Here is a 16,609-nt window from a genome sequence, read left to right on the forward strand (position 1 = left end):
ACAGTGCCTGATACAAAATGGTAGCTACCATTTATTAAGTGCACGACACCACCCTTACCATTATTGTTTTGTCATCATAAATCTACCTACTGACCCTTTTTCAACACTCTGGAATTGCCTGAGTCTTGAAATCAACACTATCCTGGGAAGCACTTCACCCATCCCAGGGAAAGAAAGAAACCTTTGCTTCATTTAGAAGAGAAATTGGGAAAAAGAGAGAAAGCCACACGTTATGTGAGAATAACAAGGGCTGAAAGCTCAGGTTGCAAAGTACATTTATGCTGCTTCAGGAATTTCATGTGAAACACCTATTACAAAGCTGGTTTAATTTGTTTAGTTAATAAACTTTATAGGATCCATTTTTATTTAGCATGTGTACGGGAAGCTTTTTTATGTAATTTCTGAGTCCACAGTGGCATGCTTTCCCTGAACATTTATGACATTCTACAACTCAACTTCCAAAGAAGCCCATTATGAAATTAAATAGATCCAGGTGGATAATTTGAGAGGGTAACTATATTGCATGCAGCAAAGACAATATGTAAATGTTGCAGCAATCCTTCTGATATGATAGTAGAATATGAAAAAAATGAAATCAACAAAACTATGAGATACTGAATTAATTAACTTCCAGATATTAAAAGTAATGAATCTTCTACTTATTTTCAGATTCCTATGACTCATCTTAATACTATGATAATTTTTAACTCAATTGCATTACTTAACACATATTTGCATCATAGCAGTCTCCAAATGAATGCCTAGAACTTTGTTTTTTAACCACAGTTGGCCAGAAATTGCTTTTATATTTCCACCATTTCGGGTTCCAATAATCTATTGTGAAATTATTATTTTTAAGTGATATGGGGAAGCCAACATTGACATAATGTTTTCTTCACAAGATGAACAAATAAATGAGAAAGAAAGTATAATCAGGCAAGTCTTCACGTGCGATCCAGAGAACAAAACTTGACTGAATCTGAATCTCTCTTATTCTTCATTGGAAATGTGCAACCCCGTAGTTTTTATGGAGATATAAATAAATATTCACTTATTTATATCCTTTAATAGGAGGAGTTGGAATATTATTCAGCAGTGGGAAAAAAAAAATGAACCACTGACGCAGGCTACATCATGTTTAAACCACAAAAAAGATTATGCCAAGTGAAAGAATCTAGACACAAGCGGCCGCATATTGTATGATTCCACTGGTAGGAAATATCCAGAAACTGGAAATTTATAGAGACAGGAAACAGATTAGTCATTGCCCGGGGATGGGTGTGGGAATGAAGATGAACTATAAATGGGCATGAAGGATCTTACTGGGGTGGGGGGACAAAAATGTTCTAAAACTGATTTGTGGTTATGGCATTTCAGTAAAGTTACCAAAAATCATTGAATTGTACTCTCGGACAGTTTTATGATATATAAAATATACTTCTATAAAACTGTTAAACAGAAAACCCAGGAACTGTAATTAACACATAGATGATTTAACAATAATTCCAGGGCAGGCTGTTTAAGAGAATTGTTCTGCTGTGGTGTTATTACAAAGTCACATCCTCTTTGTAGTGAGGGGTGGGAACATCCACTGAGCACTGTGGCATTGCTGTGTCCTGTGATTTGTGTGTAGGAGCAGTTGCCAACACGCTTCTCCAAAGAAGACATCATCCCTGCGCTGTTCCCCTTTTTCACATGCTATATCCATACAAACATGCCAAGGGGGGCTTGGTATCTACGCATAAACTTAGTGTGCACAGGTAAATGTTATCAAGATGAGTCCTTAATTCCTTCTCTGAGTTTACTGAGTTAAGCCAAGCATTGCAGTTTCTCCACTGAAGAATTCTGTGCGTCCAATCCTTTTACAGTTCTTCTACACTTATTCTTTCTTAAATCTTTTGATTTTAAGCTCTGCCATGCTTGTGTTATACTTCACAAGAATGATAAGAAGCAATGGCTCTACATCATAGAGGTAATAAAGGCTCACAATAGATTCAGTTTAGTGTGCATGAGTGTGTGTGTATAAAAAATATGTACATGTCTATGTGTAGGAAGATGAGGGGTAGGAGTGAAAAAGAGTCTACTTGTGTGTCGAATATATCTTTGGGATAGCTACTTAAGTCTTTCTGTCAACTGTACCGTTGTCTCAGCAGAAAAGGGCTCATTTTGTAAATACCATCTACGCAGACACTTAAGTTGCTATATGTTGAGATCATGTCTCTCTTCTCACATTCATTGTCTTGTTCTCACGTCCTTCTTGCTATTTTTACCTAAAGGAGGATGAAAATGGGAAGCTACCAGTAAGTGACTGTTATTTTTGTGTCAGGCATGGTGGTATGTTAGTGGGCCCTTTAAATGCATTTTTATTTAGTCTTTGCAACAATTCTCTGAAGCAGGTTTTATAATTCCCTTTTCATTGATGAAGCTGAAGCTCAGAGAAAGTTAACTCACTAGCCCAGTTTTAGTGAGTTATAAGTGAAGTGGACAGATTTGACTCTAATACCTATTTGTTTCATGATTACACATGATTCTGATGCTCAGTAACTTTTGCTGTCTTTGTAAGATTTAGTAAGCCGTTATAGCCGTATATTCTGTTCCCTTGTCAATTCCAGAAGGATTGTTTGAAAATGCAACAAGAATTTTGGGAGAAAACACCAGTGACTATCTTCTCACAAAAAACAAGTGTGGTTTTTGCTGTTGTCTTTCCTGAACCATCTTGATAAATTCCTTACTTCCTCACTGAACTGCCTAATTAGAAGGAGTGTCTCTGTAATTATAATGACCTCCTTCTGCAATCAGCCATGATATATAGGTGATAAATTATTGGTCTCCCATCTCATTATGGATAACTACTCCCCATGGTTTATTTGGTTCTGTGAGCCTTCTGTCATGGAAATAAATAGGCGACACATTTTGATGCAATTTTAACTTTTTAGATTTGGATGCAGTATTAACTTTTAGGTTTTGCAATGAACTTCTATAAACATATGCATGGACACAGTAAGGCTTCATTAATTACAAAAGTTATTGTGTTTGCCTTATTCAGTCACATAAGGCAGAGGTTCTCAAACTTGATTGGGCATCAGAATTCCCTGGAGGGCTTGATAAAGCACAGATTGTTTAGCTGACTCCTAGAGTTTCCACTTCAGTAGGTCTGAGTTCTGCCAGGGTTTCTGCATTTCTGACAAGTTTCCAGGTGATGGTGATATGCTGATTTGAGGACCACTCTTTGAGAACCACTAAGCTGAAGAGAAAGAAGTATATATACATACTTCTATTTCTCTTGCCTTTCTCCATAAGTAACAATGCCTTATGTGATATCTATGGAATTTCAGCACCCAAATCCATTTAAAAGTTCATGTTACAAGAACTAATTTCTGCTTTATACTATGTTACTAAGTGGTATCTGGGTCTTAATTATTATCATTGCTAGGTATATTTTTCCAGTTTACCAAGCAATTTTTTTTTTTTTTGAGATGGAATTTCGCTCTCATCGCCCAGGCTGGAGTGCAGTGGCACGATCTCAGCTCACTGCAACCTCCGCCTCATGGTTTTAAGCAATTCTCCTGCCTCAGCCTCCTAAGTAGCTGGGATTACAGGTGCGTGCCAAAACACCCTGCTAATTTTGTGTTTTTAGTAGCGTGCAGGCTTTCATCATGTTGGCCAGACTGGTCTTGAACTCCTGGCTTCAGGTGATCCACCCACCTCAGCCTCCCAACGTGCGGGGATTACAGGGATGAGCCACCACACCCAGCCATACCAAGCAAAGGAGTCAGGAAGCTTGGGACATAATTTCCTAGAACTGCATTATCAGGCTATGTCAGTTTGGTGACAAATCATAGATGCAAATATACTTCAGTTTACTCATCTATAAACTGAGGCATCATTCAGATAGCTGACATTCTTTCCGGGTTCAGCTACCCATTCAGCAAATCATTCATTGTACATTAAGAATTTACCATGTACCAGGCACTGTTTTAGGCCCTAAAGAAAAAGAAATAAAGGAGATCTAGCACATGACGTCCTTACATATCATGAAGCTTAGATTCTAGATGCTAACAAGAGAAGTGAATAAACCAACTATCTCATTTAAAAGAGTGATGGGTTTTTTTTTTTTTTAACAATAAATAAGAAGGGGTGAGATGCTAGAGACTGGCTGGCTAAAGTTCTATTGCAGCTAAAAGTCAAGATTTTCCCTGATGAAGCAATATCTGGTAACACTTTTGGATGATAAAAGGGAGCCATCCACATAAATGATGGGGAAAGAATATTTCAGGCATAACCGTACTACGTTCAAAGACCCTGTGGTATAAACCAGCTTGGCCTTTTTGTGAAGTAGGAAGAAGGTCATTATTCTGAAGCCAATTGTATAAGCAAGTGGTAAGAGACAAAGTCAGAATTGTATTTGAAAGCCATGATAAGAACTTGGAGTTCTTCAAGCAGGGGGAGACACAACCTGATTTAGGCTAAGATGACTCATTTGCTGCATAGGCATTGCATAAGTGTATAAGAAATGAGCATACACACATATAAAATCCAATTCCAAAAATTTTGACCTTGAAATAAATGTTTTCTCCTAGTTTATTTAGCACATGAATAAGAAAATACAAATTAATATACCAGCCAAATTTGTGTCTTCACCATTGATACTTTAAGGATATTACTAAGTATTATAAACATGGGCAACTCAAATAATAATTAGGAGGAAAATCATATGGAAATTACTAACAAACTCATTAGAGTGTGCTTAATTATTGCAGTGAAGGGTTAGCAAGAGGATTGGAGCTTACCGAATAAATCTGTTTGCACATGGATTGATATGCTTGTATCATAATTACTCACAGCTGTTGGACTTTCTAAGTTTATTAGGAACTTAATTCTAAAACTTTCATGCGGAAAAGATTTTCTGAGAGAGAAGTGTTAGCCCAGTGCCAGTGATGTGAGCAAGGAGTATTTTTCTAGCAATTCTTTTCAGCGATTACTTAGAGTAACTACAGATCTCCTCATTACACATAATGAAGTGGATCTGCTCATTTTTGATTTTCACACACTTTGCAGAAAGAGCAAAGCCTCCTGATTGAAACTGCTTGAGTCCTGTGATGAGAAGTTGTGTGTAATATGTATTCCAATTACAAAATGATCTCAGAAAAAAGGCTTGATGCCTAATGTATTCATTTGAAAGCAATTCTTGGCTAAATTGATCTTTAAATAATCTTTCTATATGCTTGTTAATTTAATAGATCAACTGACATCAGGGGAATACACGAATGCTTCATCCTTCACACTCTGTCTTCTAGCTGACAACTAATCCTTCTTGTAATTCATTTATTATACTTTATAAATTAGAAGAAATGTACAGGTTCCCCTGAAATACAGCTGAAGCTAAGCCCAATAGTTTTCTCTTACTCACCATCAATCAGAAAATTAATACTGTGCTTGGGCTAGTAATTTTGATCTCAGTCTAATTTTTGGTCTATTTAACTGATAGCTGCTCTCCTGATTTAGGGTGCTATTAACATAAATGAAGTGATTATTTGTGCCTAGGTGATGTCCTGTGTTCCTAAAGCTCGTTTCCAGATCAGCTTTTGATAAGTGCTAAGATTATATGAGGACAATTAAATAAAGAAAAGAATAACTTGAGATTCAAACTGTTATCATGGTCAATGAATTTTCCAGTGTGAATGAATGCATGTGCACTGGTGTATGCATGCATATACACACACACCCGCTCTGTCTTTATAGATCAAACCATAGTACTTTATAATCTGGCCTTTGTATTCTTATTGCCATATACCCTACATGCCACACTCCCAAATTCTATTTTTTTTTTTTTTTTTTACTTTAAGTTCTGGGATACATGTGCTGAACATGCAGGTTTGTTACATAGGTATACATGTGCCATGGTGGTTTGCTGCACCCGTCAACCTATCATCTAGGTTTTAAACTCTGCATGCATTAGGTATTTGTCTTAATGCTCTCCCTCCCCTTTCCCCCCAGCCCCCAGCAGGCCCCGGTGTGTGATGTTCCCCTCCCTGTGTCAAAGTGTTCTCATTGTTCAGCTCCCACTTATGAATGAGAACATGTGGTATTTGGTTTTCTGTTTCTGTGTTAGTTTGCTGATGGTTTTCAGCTTCATCTATGTCCCTGCAAAGGACATGAACTCATTCTTTTTTATGGCTTCACAGTATTCCATGGTGTATATGTGCCACATTTTCTTTATCCAGTCTATCATTGATGGGCATGTGGGTTGGTTCCAAATCTTTGCTATTGCGAATAGTGCTTCAATAAAGAAATGTATGCATGTGTCTTTATAGTAGAATGATTTATAATCCTTTGGGTATAGACCAATATTGGGATTGCTGGGTCAAATGGTCCAAATTCTAATTTTTTTAATACTTACTTTGCATTATCATATATCCATGCCTATAACCATTTCATTCCACCTCCCTGGAATGGCTTTTCTTACTTGAATTGAAATCCTACCCAATCTTCAAGGACCAAATCACATTTTTCTATAAAAAGGCTTGCTTTACTTCATCTCAAGCAAACTTAATATGTAAATAACTCTCTTTTTAATACTAGTATATTATTTCTTGACAATTAAAATGCAAATAGCAACAGCAACAATCATGGTGATGGCAAACACATTGCTCTTAGTGTCAAGTGCTCTTCTAAGTTCTTTGCAGATTATCAATTCATTTAACATTTACAGTAGCCCTATTTAAATCCTAGATGATTTTGTTTCCCCCATATTGTGCATGAGAACAGAGGCAATGAAAAATCAAATAATTTGTTCTGGTCACTGAGATTTTAAGAGAGCTGAGGCCGGGCGTGGTGGCTCACCCCTGTAATTCTAGTACTTTGGGAGGCTGAGGTGGGCAAATCACCTGAGGTCAGGAGTTTGAGAGCAGTCTGGCCAACATGGTGAAACCTCTTTTCTACTAAAAATACAAAAATTAGCCAGGTGTGGTGGCATGTGCCTGTAGTCCTAGCTACTTGGGAGGCTGAGGCAGGAGAGAATCACTTGAACCCAGGAGGCGGAGGTTGCAGTGAGCCAAGATGGTGCCACTGCACTCCAGCCTGGTGACAGAGTGAGACTCTGTCTCCAAAAAAAAAAAAAACAAAACAAAACAGTGAGCTGAGATACATTTTCTGGGTTCTGTGTCCAGTCAGTTTCTTAGCTCCTACACTGTGCTACACTGTGACACAATGCAAACTTTCAGGGTAGTTAAAAGCATGAGAGAAAATCTAAAGCGACTAGCATAGGGCTTCATGTATAGCTCTAGAAGTTGTGGTTATTGTATTAGTAAGTGCAATAAAATTATTATAAAACAAATTATAGTAATGATTAATAAATGTAATAGGATATCATTGGTATTCTTATCAAATGTCAGCCTATCATTTGAAGTTGATACCCTATAAGTCAGCAATCACAACTGTTATGCATGAGTCTACAACTCACCTACATGACTGTGGTGCAAAATAAGCATTCAATAAATGTTAAGTAAATGAATGGATGAAATGAATGAGCGAACTAATCCAAGAATCTTCTAGATGGGCTCTTTTACCTTTCCTCCATGGTTCTCTGAGGAACAGTGCTAAATCCTTCAAAAATCAGACAAATATTAAGCATGGATTAAATCTGCTTTTCCACTTCCATTTCAATGAGTTATTATTTAAAATAAAACTCACAAAGCAATATTTTTAAAAGTCTACATCCCGAAGTAAAACATGGAAATTATCTGATTAATGCAGATAGCCACTCACCAATTTATATTCTTGAACTCAAGAGAATCATTTAGCTAATTGTATAGGTGATTATTATGCTTTTCACAGAAGTGCGTATCATGCATTTAGAATTTTTAAACTGCATCTCCAAAAGAATCCTCTTAAATCTAATTATTATATACTTAGAATGTTCCATAATCAGCTAAAAGGTTTATTATTTCTTTACAGAAAAAAAGCTTTTAAATATGTGAAAATCCTCTTGTGAGAAGGTGAACTAAACATTTTAAAAATAATTAAGTAGACTTTGTTTTTTAAGTAGGCTAGAAACATATGTTAAAATAACTGGTCAATGAATAAACAAAAACAAAACAACAACAACAAAAACTTCCTCCTTATGTGTTTCTTGCCAAGTACATAAAGTTAATTGTGTGATCTTAAAAATAGACTATATTGATCATAGCCAGAATCCTTGTATTTAGGGAAATTAAGATGATATTTCAGAGAATATTTTGAGACAAAGTGGTGATACAGCTATTGAGTTTGGCTATTGGCTGAAATGCTTGCTTACTATTGTGACTAGTGATTGGTTTAATATCATAAGTAGTACCTTTCTGAATTTAGTCTATTGAAAATGCAGGTATACTCCTGGAAAACATTCACAGGAAGAACAAAAAGAGAAAAGAAAGAAAAAGAGAGAGAAGAAAGGAGGGCAGGAGAGAGACAGGGAGAGAGGAAAGAAACAATGTGGTTTGCTACTCTCAGTAGTCTTAGGGAGATACAACAGAAAAATTAGTTTTCAAAACTCCATCAGTGGTCTGAAACTTACATGTATTCATATCCATTTTTTAAAAGCCACAAATACACATTATATGTATACTTATTTATAAATTATATATCTTCACATATAGATTATATACATATACTTTTATTGCGTGTGCTATTGAAAGTACACAACATTTTACAAGGATGTGATAAATGAAAAGTTCAATAGCTCCTTCCTGCACCACATTTGAGAACCACTGCTGTAGATAACGGCAAAGCCAATATTTAAGACTGTAGGGCTACCCAGTTGATACTCCAACATGCTAGGGTCTCGTAACATTCTGGGCTACCAAAAACTTAACCATGAACCTGTCAACTCAAATCAATGCCCGAATGTTTAGTTATGTTCGTGAAAGCTTATTTTTCTGAAATTATCTCTGAATGTCTTCTAACAACTTTCCAATTCCACTCATCTCTATGATTGTAGCCATAAAAAAGTAAATAAAAGGTTTTTGAGGACAAATGAATGACTGCTCTGGGTAGACTGAGGTTTATCAGTTTCACCCTGGCTGGGTCAGCTGGGGAACTAAGAGGATTCAGGTGGGATTGCTTAAGCTTAAGTACTTGGTAAAAATAAATAAATAAATAAAAATAAAAAAAGAAAACCACTTTATTTACAGAGCCATCAATTTTCTTTATGAAGCTGGTACTGCAGAGAGAACATTGGACTGTGAATCAGAAGATGTGGGTCCTAGCGCCAGCAGTGCTTTCTGCATCTGAGTAGTTGAATGACCTTGACTGAGTCCTTTAACTTTTCAGAGTCTCTCTCTCTGTCTCGCTCAAAAAAAAAATTGTTAAATTCTTTAGACATTTATGGAGCCCCTTCCTGGAGCTTGATATAATAAGAAATGCTGGCCGGCACAGTGGTTCACACCTGTAAACCCAGCATGTTGGGGGGCCAAGGTGGGTGGATTATCTGAGGTCAGGATTTCAGGACCAGCCTAGCCAACATGGTGAAACCCTGTCTCTACTAAAAAATAAAAAAATAAAAATTAGCCAGGCATGGTGGTGGGTGCTGTAATCCAGGCTGCTCGGGAGGCTGAGACAGGAGAATTGCTTGAACCCGGGAGGCGGAGGTTGCAGTGAGTTGAGATTATACCATTGCACTCCAGCCTGGGCAACAAGAGTGAAACTCCATCTCAAAAAAAAAAAAAAAAAAAAAAAAAAAAAGATACCATCGCAAATAACTCAATTCTTTTAAGTACACCCGAAAACTCCAAATGGAGAATTCCTAACTTTCTAGAACTCTTCTCGAACTTTATGGAATTTTGAAATTGAAGTTACTTGCAAATCCTATGCCAAATAGCAGAAGAATTCCTTGCTTGTGATTGCAAACCAGGCATGCTTCCTGGGGCTATATTGGAATGCACTCACCGGCCAAACACTTATTACAAACCCTGTCTTAAAAACAGAAACAAAACCATGGTTTTTAAGTTCATTAGATCATGAGCCTCACTTGTTGAGATTTTTTTGAATCCCATATCCCAACCCTGCAGTTTATGATTCAGTACATCTGAGCCACACACTTGTTCCTAAGCCCAAGTTTTCCACAACTAACTTAAAGAGGAACTACACAGTTACAACACCCATGGTATTCATAATACAGAAACAAACCAGTTGCTCAGGAAACGCCCAACCATTCCTGATAACAGAAGGAAATTTCTCTCTGGGGATAGAAACAATGAACCAAAGCAAAATGGCTGTTGGTAATAAAAAATACTGTGTCTCACATAGAGACTGCAAAGTAATCTGCTGTGTTCTTTAAGACATATTTCTAGGCACAGTTTTCTATTGATTAATATCTTTTGTAGAATTTGCACCTATATTGGAGGGTATAGTACCTGGGTCACATAAGGTGATGAGTCAATATTATTATAAAGATGGAAGGAAAAAAAGAAAAGAGAAGGAAAACAGGGAGAGAGGGAGAAGGGGAAAGAGGGGTACAACTAATCTGTTAGGTTGATTGCTTCCACCAATTCAGTTCAGAAAGATCCCTTAAGCTAACACTTGGAGAGCTGCAAATGAAACTCTACCTGATATTATGAAGTAAAATTAGCTTGGATTAAATCCAGCATTTGCCATGTGTTTTCAAGAATATTTTGACTGATTTGCTCCAATTATACCTGAATGTCTTCTAAAATTTTTCCTCTCCAAATTCCACTCCGTTTTCAAGGGCTAATTCAAGTCTTAACTTTTTTTTCTGGAAGCTTGTAGTAACTATTCTAACCTTAATAATTTATTCTTCTCAAAACTTTGAGCTTGCAAGTGTTGACAAGTATATGTTGTCAACCTGAAAGGAATGTAAACTCCTTGAATGGGAGGGGCCATGTCTGATAAATCTATATGCCACCAAATTACTTAGAGAACCTCCTCAAGTTCTGCATTATCACCTTCTCTACGGCTGTATTTAATGTTTACTCCTGAATCTCAAATATTTAGCTGTATCTTCTAACTTAAGTCACTGCCTCTCAAACATCTCCATATAGATACATCACCAATACTTCAAACTCAAAATATCCAAAATTAAATTTTCTCGTAGTTTCGCTCTTTCACTGATGTTGTTTAGTACAAAAATCTAGAAGTCTTGCAAGTGTTCTCAATTTCTCCCTCTGCTACTCCTTACCCATAATGTATCAACTCTGTCAATTTTACTTCAGAAAACGATATGAGATAATGATGGAGAAATCACACTTTAAAGCAATAAAATATGTTTGCCAAGTCATCGAAACTTATGTTTGTTTGTTTATATTTTTGTCAGTGTGATCAAGAACAGGGTGCTTCCTTTCATGGAGTATTTTTTAAAGAAATGTTGAATAAAAATAGCTAGATAGTGCCTACTCTGTTTTAGATACTGTGCTGGGTACTTAAGCTACCTCACACACACACACGTGTTCTATGTGTGCACATGGTGTGTGCGTGAATTTGCCTAGTGTGTATACCAGTCACCTATATTGCTGTGGTCCAAACAAAGTCCAAAATAAAGAGACAAAATAAACAAACTGCTTTGAAATTGAAGGGTAGAAAGCTCAATCGTCGCAGGATTCAAAATTGATTTATTTCTCTCAACTGGGTAGATTTAAATATGGCGGCAATGGCTGCCTTAGAAATATGTATTAAAGAGCTGATTTAATATGTAGTTCTAAGTAGATTTATTGATTTTTCCAGTGTCACTTTGGCATTTTATTATATTTATATGTATTCACATATTTTGTATCAGGCCAATTTATTCCCAAAGCATGTAGAACAATTTTCTCCAAGAACTTCCTTTTTCTTGATAACCTGATATATTTGGATCCAAGATGCTTGCTCCATACACACTGTCGTGATCCAGGGAACTTGTGATCCTTATTGGACAGACTTCCCATGTCAGGCCCAACTCAACAGGAAGCCTCTAGAGCCCTCTCAGGTGGGCCCTACTGGGTCTCTGAGAGGCTAGGTAAAAAGGATCGTTTCGGATGTGAGATGGTGGAATCGGACCCACTGACATTCACTTCCTTGGGGCAGTGAACATACTGCTAGGATCAACAAGTACAGTATTTGCTGACTGTGTTCTACGTGCCAGGCACCATGGCAGGGGCTGAGAGAACAACAGTGACAAAAACTGACCTGATTCCTGACCTCACAATGCTCACAATCAAGAGAGAGGGCCAAATATGTAATCAAAGACATAATCATAATCCACAATCTGGGCTATGAACAAAAAGGCCAAAGTATTTATGAGAGCACGTGGCAGGTGTATTAGCCTGGCCTGAGGGTGGGGAGTCGAGGGGTCAGGGAAGGTTTTTCTAAGGGAGTGAAGTTTAAAGGAACATTTGCAAAAGAAATAGAATAGACAAAGCCCAAGGGGGTGAGGTCTAGGGAGATCATGGTTAGATGAGGTGAGATGAGTCTCATGTGGAACAGTAGTAGGAAAATGGTACATGCTCAGTGAAAGTCAGCTCATTTCTGTGCTTTTAAGAACTTCCTATTGGAGGAGGAGTCATGAGTTCGCCCACACTCCATGCTAGCACCTGCAGGACTTACATAAGCTGGCCCCTGCCTGCACCATCTACTCTACCCACTGCTCCTTACTCCCTATGCTTCAGCCACGTCCAGCTTCCATTTCTGGACACACCCAACAGGTTCCATTCTAAGACCTTCATTGTAGCTATTTTCTCTGCCTAGAATGCTCCAGGTCTTTCCATGTCTGGCGCCAAGTTCAAGCCTTGGTTCAAATGTCACACTCTCAGTGAGCACGCTGTACCCAGACCATCCTCTATGAAATAGCCCCATTTGTCTGTCGCTTCATTTTATTATTTCATGGTATTTTTATTACAGCTCAAATCACTAGCTGAAGTAATTGTGCTTACTTATCGTCAAGCTTACTGTCTTTCTCAACTGTAATGCAAGTAACAGGGCAGGGATCTTATCTATCTTAAGTCTTAAACTGCCATGAGCTCGATTCCAGATTCAACTGTGGCAGATTCAAAGGCACAAGCATGTAGTGGACCGTAGGCACTCAACATATAACTGCTGCATGAGTGAATGGAAATATAGCAACCACACATCCTACAATAGAGGAACAATCTCTGTCAGTGGTCCAAAACCCTGTTGGGTACATGAGGACACTGGGGAGCACTTTCCTAGGCGGACTGAAAATCAATCAATCTTCTGTATAATTTTGCCTCCGGTGACAATTTCCCACTCTGGGGCTTTCCCAGGAGAGAAAAGCTATGCGCAGATACAGCTCCATGTACCTCTGCTGCATTAATTTCCCTTCTGAGTAGTGACACTCTTGGATGTTATATTCCTAGATTACTGTTCCAGTTTGGCTTTAAATATATTATAAATGGTTATTACATTTTAAAGAATAAATGCTTTGAGAAATGTGGGAGTTCCACTGGAGAGTCTTTTGAGATCAACAGTTATAAAATCACCATATATTGCCCAGACCCTCAAAATCACCCAAAGAAGTGTATATAACTTCCCCCTTATCTATGTCAACTTCACTTTGTGCAGTTTCCATTACCAGTGCTCAACTGTGGTCTGAAAATATTAAATTAAAAATTCCACAAATAAATAATTTATAAACTTTAAATTGTGTCACATTATGAGTACCCGTGATAAAATCCCATGCTGTCCTGCTCCATCCCACTGGGGACGTGGGTCATCTCTTTGTCCAGCTATTCCAAGCTGCTGATGCTTTCACCCATCTGTCACATAGTAGCCATCTCAGTTGCCAGATCCACTGCAGGGTGTCACAGTGCTTGTGTTCACATAACCCCATTCTACCTAATTATGGCCCCAAAGCACAAGTGCTGATGCTGGTAATTCGGATATGCCAAAGAGAAGCCACAAAGTGTTTCTTCTAAGTAAAAAAGTAAAAGTTCTCCACTTAATAATGAAAAATGAAAGGATGCTGAGGCTGCTAAGATGTAAGGTAAGAATAAATATTATATCCATGAAATTATGAAGATGAGAAAAGAAATAAAATATGTGCATTGTACATATAGGGTTTTTGTACCATCCATTTCCCGTATCCACTGGAAGTCTTGAAACGTATTTCCTGAGAATAAGGGAGGACTGCTGTACTTGGATTTCCCACAACATTCTCCCATTTCTTCTCTTTCTTCTCCTCCCCCTCCCCCCCCCCCTCCCCCTCCCCCTCCTCCTTTCTGCTAGATACTGAATCACACAACAAGATACAACAAGCAGTGCCTTTCTGGGTGTTTATAGCACACTCTGGATTGTGTCATGAGGCACGAGAAGTGCAATAATTTCCCCAAATCCCAGGGAGGTGTATTGCTTTAATGTAGTTGACTCTCACTATAACATGAGAAAACCAAACAGATGTATTTACTGGACACTACAAGGTGAGTATGGAATGTTATTATCACTCCATCAGTAAGCCTTGAAAGTGTTCAGAGTCTGAAAACAATATCTTGCTTTATGTTCCAATGTGAAGTCAATTCATGTACCCGCTCAGTCCTGGATTTTCTATGAATTATTTCAACTACTTTTGTCCAGAGGGACAGTGACATAAAAATAATCTATTAGAAAATATGTACCAACGTGGCATTGTGCATAAGATTTAAGTGTACAAGTTTTATAGACATAATAAATATTAATGAATAACATTTACAGAGCCTTTCAAACATCCCACGTAGTTTGTCATGGATTATCTCATTTAATCTTCAGAAATACTCTAGGAAGTAAGCAATATTAACAGCCTAATTTTACAGATAAGAAAACTGAGGCTTATAGCAATTAAGAAATTCACCCAATGTCACAGATCTAGAAAGTGGTAAACCAGGATTTGAACCTAGGTCTCTCTCTCTTTCTTCTAGAAGTCAAAATGTTAACACTAAACCTTTTGACCTGGTTCAACACCTTGTTCTACCACACATCTGCTATGAAACCTTGGATCTCTAAGCCCAAGTTTTCTAATGGGGAAAATGGTGATGATAACAGGATTCACTTCAAAGATTGTTTGGGGGGTTAATATAGCTGAGTCCTTGACTTATAGAAAGTGCTTGATAAATTATGATAATTATCATTAACTTATGTAAAGCCCCACTCCAGATTCAACTGCCAAAGGCACAAGCTGCTTTTAGGTGGTTGCCAAGGTATTTGGAAGACAATGCAAGCAATACGCAGCTACAAAGTCAACGAGTAATAAAGAGAGTTAAGAATGAATGGTCAACTGCATAATATTAGCAATAGTAATATTGCTTTCTTTATCCTCAACCGCATGATATTCTCAAAAGCAGGTATTACCTTCTGCTCACAAATGAACCTGAGACCAGAAAGGTTATTTGTTTAATAGTATATAATTGTCAAGTATTACAGGTAGGATTTGTATCAGGCCAGCTCATTCTAAGGCTCACATTCTATATACCACCTTGTACTATGACATCCCAATTCCCACTGATATAGGAACTCAGAGGCTGAGGGGATCAGTGGCTACAAGAAGAGAGAAAGGAAGAGGTGCTGATAGGGACCTGTAATATAGTTTTAGGTGGTAGAATGCGATCATAGTAAGAGAAATCCCTGATCATGAAGAAGGAGGAGTCAACGTACAAAGCATTACACCACGAGGGAAGAGAATGGAACCCAATGTTGAAAATGTGGGGAAAACTAGGCAACAGAGGGTCTTAAACGTTAAGCTGTGGCCTTTGGGTCGCACTGATAAAGAATTGAAACAACGGGAGATTTTGAATAGGACAGGGAGAATGTGACCACAATATCTTCGGAATGATCCATATAACAGGAACATGCAAGACAGAGAAGTCACTGACCAGCTTTCGGAAGACAACAACAACAAAAGAGGGATGAAGACCTGAATACGGTGCCAGGAATACGGGCTGGAAGATAAATGCAGATGAGCTCTTAGAACTCAGGTTCCAAGAGGGCAGCTTTCTGAGGGCTAAGGCTTGGTGTTAAACTCCCTCTGATGCCTGGACACAGAGATTTGATAGGTGAAGCATAATCTGGCAAGACACTGCTATAAAGTTCTTTACAAACACAAAATACAGTTGTGATCATTCCTGGTTTATGTAATAACTATTGAGTGTTTCATTTTAGCAGTTTATTCAAAATAATGTGGATCTCTCTGTTTGTAACTAGAATAATTTAAATTAATAAGAAGTAAAGTTGGGTCAGACGTGGTGACTCATGCCTATAATCCCAGCACTTTGGGAGGCCAAGGCAAGTGGATCACTGGAGACCAGCCTGGCCAACATGGTGAAACCCGGTCTCTACTAAAATACTAAAATTACTGGGTGTGGTGGTGGATGCCTGTAGTCCCTGCTACTTGGGAGGGCAGGAGAATTGCTTGAACTTGGGAGGCGGAGGTTGCAGTGAGCCGAGATCACACCACTGCACTCCAGCCTGGGTCACAGAGTGAGAAGACAAAAAAAAAAAAAAAAAAAAAAAAAAAAAAAAAAAAAGGAGTCAAAACAAAAATGAGCTTCCTGTCTTAAGGAATCAAAGCCTTGTATTTATAAAGATTTATTGGGGTATATCAAATATATATCCTAGATAGATATCTTGAGGTTATTGGGGAAATGGTTGTCAGAAT

At 37.9% G+C, this 16,609-nt stretch overlaps 1 protein-coding gene and 1 long non-coding RNA gene across 11 annotated transcripts in view; both read right to left on the reverse strand.

Moving 5' to 3' along the window:
- The window catches only part of TENM2 (teneurin transmembrane protein 2), a 1,283,391-nt gene that overhangs the window by 614,378 nt on the left and 652,404 nt on the right, over window positions 1-16,609 (reverse strand). The window lies entirely within an intron of this gene.
- On the reverse strand, window positions 11,352-16,226 carry LOC116533120. The gene is made up of 2 exons (XR_004261091.1): window positions 11,867-16,226; window positions 11,352-11,496 (listed from the first exon to the last, which is right to left on the reverse strand). It is a non-coding gene; the product is annotated as an uncharacterized LOC116533120 (long non-coding RNA).

This window comes from Sapajus apella, unplaced genomic scaffold, assembly GCF_009761245.1.
Source record: "Sapajus apella isolate SASKATOON/1434 unplaced genomic scaffold, GSC_monkey_1.0 scaffold79, whole genome shotgun sequence".
Classification (NCBI taxonomy): domain Eukaryota; kingdom Metazoa; phylum Chordata; class Mammalia; order Primates; family Cebidae; genus Sapajus; species Sapajus apella.